This window comes from Rhododendron vialii, chromosome 6a (assembly GCF_030253575.1).
Source record: "Rhododendron vialii isolate Sample 1 chromosome 6a, ASM3025357v1".
In the NCBI taxonomy this organism is placed as follows: domain Eukaryota; kingdom Viridiplantae; phylum Streptophyta; class Magnoliopsida; order Ericales; family Ericaceae; genus Rhododendron; species Rhododendron vialii.
In genome coordinates this window covers 30,958,117-30,965,152 of record NC_080562.1, presented here as the reverse complement: position 1 = coordinate 30,965,152, position 7,036 = coordinate 30,958,117, and the positions used below count along the sequence as shown (strand labels likewise).

Here is a 7,036-nt window from a genome sequence, read left to right as displayed (position 1 = left end):
AGACAATAAATTTTGGATATTAAATTCTAAATGACCTAACAATTCAACTTTTATAATATTCAACTAGGGGGCTATTCGGAAATTAAAATCCGAATGAATTTTAAATACAATGAATTTCAGATATTAAAATCCGAATAAGGGGCAAACAATCAGACTTTAATACCCGAAACTGTGGAAAACAATCGGACTCTAATGTTCGATCAAATCTGAAATATACGAAATAGTAGCGTACTCACTGTGGGTTTCTCAAAAAAAATTCAAACAAAAATCAGGGAAAAAAAAACCCGCGTAATAACAAAATTCAAAATTTTACCGATGTTTAACTTCGAAATAGTTGGTGATGCCGGCGTGTTGTGCTTTCTTCTCACACCTCCTTCGCCTCAAAGTTGTACTGTTATTGTGGTGTGGTGAGAGTGGTGTTGGTGGCTGTGGAGGAGAAGAAGAAACGGGGCAAAAGGAGAAGAAGAAACGCAAGGGGGGGAGGAGGAGGGAGAGAGAGCGCGCGAGAGAGAGAGAGAGACGGGGCTGTGGGGTGGGAGTTGGTGGTGGCGGTAATGGGGTGGGAGTTGGAGTTGGAGCTGTGGACTGGAGAGAAGGAACAGAACAGACTATGGAGCTGTGGACAGGAGAAATAAAACCTAGGTTTGAAAAGGGAACGTCGTATTGAGAAGAAGGAACGGATCTGGGCTGTATGTTTTTGTTCCTTCTTCAGGGCTGTATGTTTTTTTGTACAGAAGGGTAAAAAGGGGAGTTCAAGGATAATTTCTTGGTTGTAAGTAGCAATTCCTTATAAGGTGGTAGTTTGTAGATAGCAATTGACTGCGAGTAGCAAGAACTGGGCTGCGAATAGCGGCCACCTTTTTTTTTTGGGTACGTCGGAAATTCACACCCTTTATTGTCATTGACATTGAAAATGTAAAGGGCGTGGTTATGAAAATGGACTCCTTCGAGATGATGATATACATACACAAAAGGAGACGAAATCCATGCCACGTCGCGACCCTTCGGATGGTCCGTTGCTTCCGGACCCCGTCGAGATGTGGGAGGAAGGTTTCGCTTTTCCCGAGTCGTGTCGGTGAGATTTTAATATCACCACTAACTAGCACGTGTGGACCCCACATGTATGTGCAAGACCGGCCCTGAAGTGAAACCCGAGATACAGACGCTTTAGGCTTCCAAAATTTAAGCAAAAATTAGGGCCTCATTATTCATATAACACCATGTTCAGCTTTGGCAGCATTGGTGCGTGCATGTTGGTTTGTCTCGTGCGTCACTGGTTCGACTCCAAGCAGTTTTCTTTGGGCAAACTAATTTTTCCTCATTTCCATGTTGGATAGATAATGACTCTTCGACCTCTTGTGTTAAAAATAAGTTATGCTTTAGTAGTGGGTTGTAGATGTTACTCCGACCAAGGTAAAAAATTTTGCACACCATAAATGTTTTGATAAGTTTTTATTTAATTTCAAATTCACAAAACAAAAATACTATTGAATAAAAATAAACCAAAATTCAGGCCTTGTTCTCCTAAGCTTTTTGGGGCTTTTTCTTATGTTGTTATTCAAATTTTTTCACGTTTGTTAGTTTTATGTCAAACTTTTGTGGATTATACCTATTCGGTAAAAATTTGGCACAAAACTAACAAACGTGAAAGAAAATTCAAATAAGAACAAAACAAAAAAAGCCCTAAAAAGCTTAGGAGAATAAGGCTTAAGGTAGAAAAAAATATTTATAATGTTGTTGAAAAAAAGTACAATTAAAGTTAACAATATGATCAGTTAGAAAAAATGTTAAGCGGTACTTCGCTATGTTTGAGTTATATTTTTCTAATGCCAAAATATCATGTTTAATTTTTTTTACTTCATATTGGTCACCAATATTGAATTTTTTTTGGTTAAAAGAACCGAGGCCTCATTCTAAAATTCACTTTAGGCCTCTTAATTCTCATGGCTGGTCCTATTTATATGAGGGGTGGTGTTGTGTTTGAATTATTGTGTATCTGGACTTTTTGTTTTAATATTGTATCTGAGATGAGATTCTTTTTGGCTTCTTTGGGTTGTATGGCTTGTATCGACAGATGTTGTGTACTATAGGGCTTCAGGTTTTCAATACCGCACTATCTTGTATTGACCAGTATTGACAAGTATCGCAGCTACCGAACGGTATTTGAGCCGAAACGAAATTAGCGGTGTAGGATACTGGATTTAGATATACAATACTGGTACATACCGGTCAATATGGCACGGGATATGGAATTCAAAACCTTGATAGGGCTGCTAAACGAACAAATCTACTCAAGTTTAAGTTCGTTTAGCAAATGCTTAAGATATCATGACTTGGGCTGGATATAAGAATTCATCCAAGACTAATTAAGAAAGCCAAGTGATAAACCCTTGTTTTTCTACACCAAAAGATCATACAAAAGCTCCCATCTTCTTTAGAAGCGAGTTCCCATCTCAATGGGAGCGGGCTCCTATCAAGCTCCTTAATTGAGAGCACACAAACGGGCTCCCAAGGTGGGAGTTGCACCACTTTAGAAGCTCCTTGCAACTAAGGGTCAGTGGCTCAATTCAAAGGACGGAAGTTAATGTTTTAGAATTGAACTTTTGTAATGTGCTGTCGTAGTTACTATAAAAGAAAAAAGAGATAATGGGCTGTCATAGAAGTCAAGAAGCAAAGATATATGAGCAAAGGGGCCTGCTTAAATGTAGCTTTAACTGAGTTGATACACATGTCAATTCATAAAGCCAAGCAATTTTTCTTAGAATTTTATGTCACACAGCTTAATGGCTAACCATTATTGATGAACAGAACTCTCCAAAGGTTTCATCACACATGGATTCCCTCTATGGAATTCCTTGTCAACAGAAGACAATTAGGAACATTGACGCAGCATACATTTCTTTGAAGGTGCAATGTTAATTACCATGCATTTCTTCCATGCAAGAAAGGATCAGAAGCTTGGGTATTGATGGTGGCTACATGAAACGCGTGTGTTAGTCCCACTGAGTCACTGGCATGCTTTGTAGGAAATATGACTGCCCCTGCATTGGTAGACTTCTATTTGTATTTGTACAGCTTCAAAACTATTGTTATGTGAGTTGTCGAACTTCTTTTTGGTGTACCATGCTGTATCATTCCACAGTCTAAGAAATTGTAAATTAGGTAAATCTGCTATTCGTTTTGCTAGTGGATGCTGGTCTTCATTATAAAAGCACCGAGTTTGTTTCAAATTCTTAAGATTCTACGGAGAATGACCTATTTTCACTGCCTCCACCATTTTCTGACCGGATGGTCTCTTTGTTCTTGTAGTTTTATTGGTGGTGATGCATGGTTTTCTTTGTGCGTGCTGTTATGTAGTGGATGTTGTTTGTGTCGTCCCTAGAACATGGCTTAATTTTTCAATGTCGTTCCCAATTTTTGTGCTTCTATTTGAGCCCTTGAATTTTCATAAGCAAGTCATTGCATGCCCTTGAACTTTCATTTGAGCTAATTTTACCTGAGTTGAAATTAGTTTAAATCTGGTGACGTAAAGGTGATAATATGGGAGTGTCGTGATTTTAGATGCTTCAAAATTTCAAGTATAACTGATACTTCACATTAAAGATGAATCTTGAACAAAACTTGAAGGACAAATTGATAAATTTGTCTTCCCGTTATTATCATAAATTTTCCTCAATAAGAAGTTATTGGCTGCGTTGTTGCTTGCTTTATATAGTTAATTTCTTCTCACCAGAATTAATTTTTGCAGGCAAAATGCCATTTATCTTGAGGAAAAGGAGCAGAGGGAAAAGGAGATGAGGATCCAGATCATTAATGAAGCCGAGGAGTATAAACGAGCTTTCTATGAGAAAAGGAAGCTCAACTGCGAGACCAAACAAGGCTCATAACAGAGAAAAAGAAAAGGTATAACTGACAGAAATCTGTTTTCCTACTCTCCTCTCTTGCGTAGTTAGTGTTTCTTAACTCTTTAGCATTGTCTTCCGGGTCAGCTGTATTTGGCAAACCAAGAGAAACTTCACAAAGAAGCCAACAAACAGTATTGGAAGGCAATAGCAGAGATCATTCCTCGAGAGGTTTCCAAGATTGAGAAGAGGGGGGCGGAGAAAGGACAATGAAAATAAGCCTTCGGTTATGGTCATCCAAGGCCCAAAGCCCGGGAAACCCACGGATCTTACTCGAATGCGACAGCTTATTGGGAAGCTTAAACAAAACTCTCCACCTCACATGTTACCTCCTCCTCCACCTGCTAAGGATGGTAAGGATGCGAAAGAAGGAAAATAAACAGGGAAGAAAGAAGGAAAAGAAACAGGGCAGGATACGGAAGAAGGAAAAGAAAAAGGGAAAGATGCGAAGGATGAAAAAAATGAGGCTGCCCCTAGAGCAGAAGCCAAGGAAGGAAAGGATGATGCCAAGGATGGGAAAGATGTGGCCATAGCAGCGGCTGCTAGTGGTGATGTTTCTGCCGGTAAGCCTGTTTCACCTGTTGTTTTCAGGAAACCTGTTTCGCTCGTTAAAGATGCTAATGATACCAATGGTGTCCCGGTTACAACCGAACCAGAGGTTCTTGCTGCAGCTGGGGGGAGTTACAGACTCTGAACCGGTGGCAACTACATAGCGACACACAGATGGTAATTTGCTGCTAATTGATTATTTTCTCTTGCTGTTTTTTTTTTTTTGGGAAGCGTTATTGGAATACCTTTTACCACTCTAAGCTTCATACCACTTGGCATAGGAAATAAGAGAAGCCATATTTTTAGGATCATGGCATATTGGCATGTAGTTCTTTTTTTCTTTTTAGACTCTAATGCGTTATCGTGTAGGCATTCTTTTGATTTAAAACTGGTTATTGTTCCAAGTTTTTTTTTGCCAATTTTGTTTCTGTGCCTCATGATTGCCAAACTGTTCTCAAATTCATTAGATTCCAGACCAAACCACTACACAGATAAATTAACCGAATTTGCATGTCCAACTCAATAAATTTTCCTCTAGCGCAATTCCCTAAACTAAAATCTTACTAAGGCCCCGTTCCGTTAAGGAAAATAATTATTAATTTTTCAAATAAGTACTTATTTTTTTAATTAAAGGTGATTTATTATGAAAGAATTACTTGTCTCGTAAAGCAAAAAATAAGTACTTAAAACTTGGCATTGTTCGTTTTGGGGTCTCAAAGTCAAAACCCCTAGACACAGTGTCCAATAAATTTTCTCCATCTATCTCCTTTCACACATTACTCTCAAAAACTTAAACTGAACAGGGTCGAGAACCTTAACAGAACAGGGCCGGCCTAAGACCCTGATTGGCAAGTAACTACCGATGCACCAATTCTCTATGCAAATTTTAACATTGAAAGATCAAAGAATTATGTACACGCAGTTGTTGGGGGTATCAACAAAACTAGGTTGCATTCTTATAAATTTAACTTATTTCTTCATTTTATCTGTTTTATTCATTTTTGTTAGATTTCGTGATATTTTTTGGATTAATCAACCGTCTTGATGAGTGCCATCTAAAAAGTACAAAATTATGACCAAAAGCAAAAAAAAGTTCACTAAAGATGAAAATAGCTGTACGTCTTACTTGTCTAAAGTGCCGTATTATTTGAATTTTTTCAACATCTGCCCCTATTTTTTTAGTACTTTTTCGATTTGTCTTGTCGAGACGAACAATTAACTCCAAAAATTATGTCGAAAAGCTAAATAAAAAGTTACGAAAAATAAAAATTCCAAAATAAGTTTCAAATGTATAAGTTTGCAAGACGTAGCCTAAGGTTTGACTAGTCTACATATAACTTTTTACAAACAGACGCACCTTCAGCGCAATACCTTAATAAAAAATTGTTGGGAAGTCCACTATAGCATATTTGTAACCCAATAAATCCACTTCTAAATTTCATAACCCCTCTAGTCCACTAATTAGGTTTTGGTGAGGCCTTAAGTCCAATTCAATTAAAAAAGGAATTAATTCAGGACCAAAATACCCTTACCTTTAAAAACTGTTAATCTGATATATCTCACTCCTATAAAATCTCCCATATCTCACTCCTATAAAATCTCTCATATTCACGTTGTTCCCATATCCAGAAGGGAAACAGAGTTCAAACGCGAGAGAGAGAGAGAGAGAGAGAGAGAGAGAGAGAGAGAGAAGATTACCCTTTCCATTCAAATCCCATATTTTTAGCCCATTATACGTTCTACGTTTGAAATCCCAACAGTTACGTTGGAATAAAGCAACAAAAGATTCTCCTTTTCTGATATACTGTATATAACGTAATTGTACATATATAACGTTATATACTCGTTCATCAGTTCTCATTTAACGTGTGATACTTACATTTTACGTTATATACTCATTCATCGGCTCACATTTAACGTTATATGAGTTTTTGAAATCTCTTTTTAATTATAATACAAGAATATATAACATTCCACGTTTACATCTGAACGTACATATATTAACATAAAATGGTATATGTTCTATATTTGTTTTGGAGTTTCGCTGCACATAAACTCCCATATAACATTATATTTTTACTTTATTGAATTAGTCTGCGCAGCGGCCTCAATGACTTGCTTCGAGTAACAATATATGTTCTTTTTTTGTTGGGAGGTACACAAGTCAGCAGCTTTCATATAATGTTATATGTTCTATTTTTTTGAAGTTTCACAGCACCGAAACTCACATATATCTACTTTATTGAATTGGTCCGCGCAGCGGCTTCATTGACTTGCTTCTGATAACCGTATATAAATAATTTTATATATGTTTACAATGCAAAAACAAACAAAGAACCTTATATGTATTATTTTGCCATATAAATAAATACACACAAAAAAACGTAATAAGTGTGACAAAAAATAAACATATAACCTATAACGTTATACATGAGATTCTGTCCTTTTTAACTCTAAAAAAAATGGGAAAAAGAAGAAGAGATCTCGTAACTTCCCTTTGTCACCGTTGCCTTCTTCACAGTCGACTTCACATGTAACTTAATACTCTTCACCCTTTGAACAACTGTACAAATAATAAGTCAGTA

General features: G+C 37.0%; 1 pseudogene; it reads left to right on the top strand.

The window, feature by feature from the left end:
* Window positions 1–554: 554 nt before the first annotated feature.
* LOC131328624 (clathrin light chain 1-like) lies at window positions 555–4,626 on the top strand (annotated as a pseudogene).
* The last annotated feature ends 2,410 nt before the right edge of the window (window positions 4,627–7,036 follow it).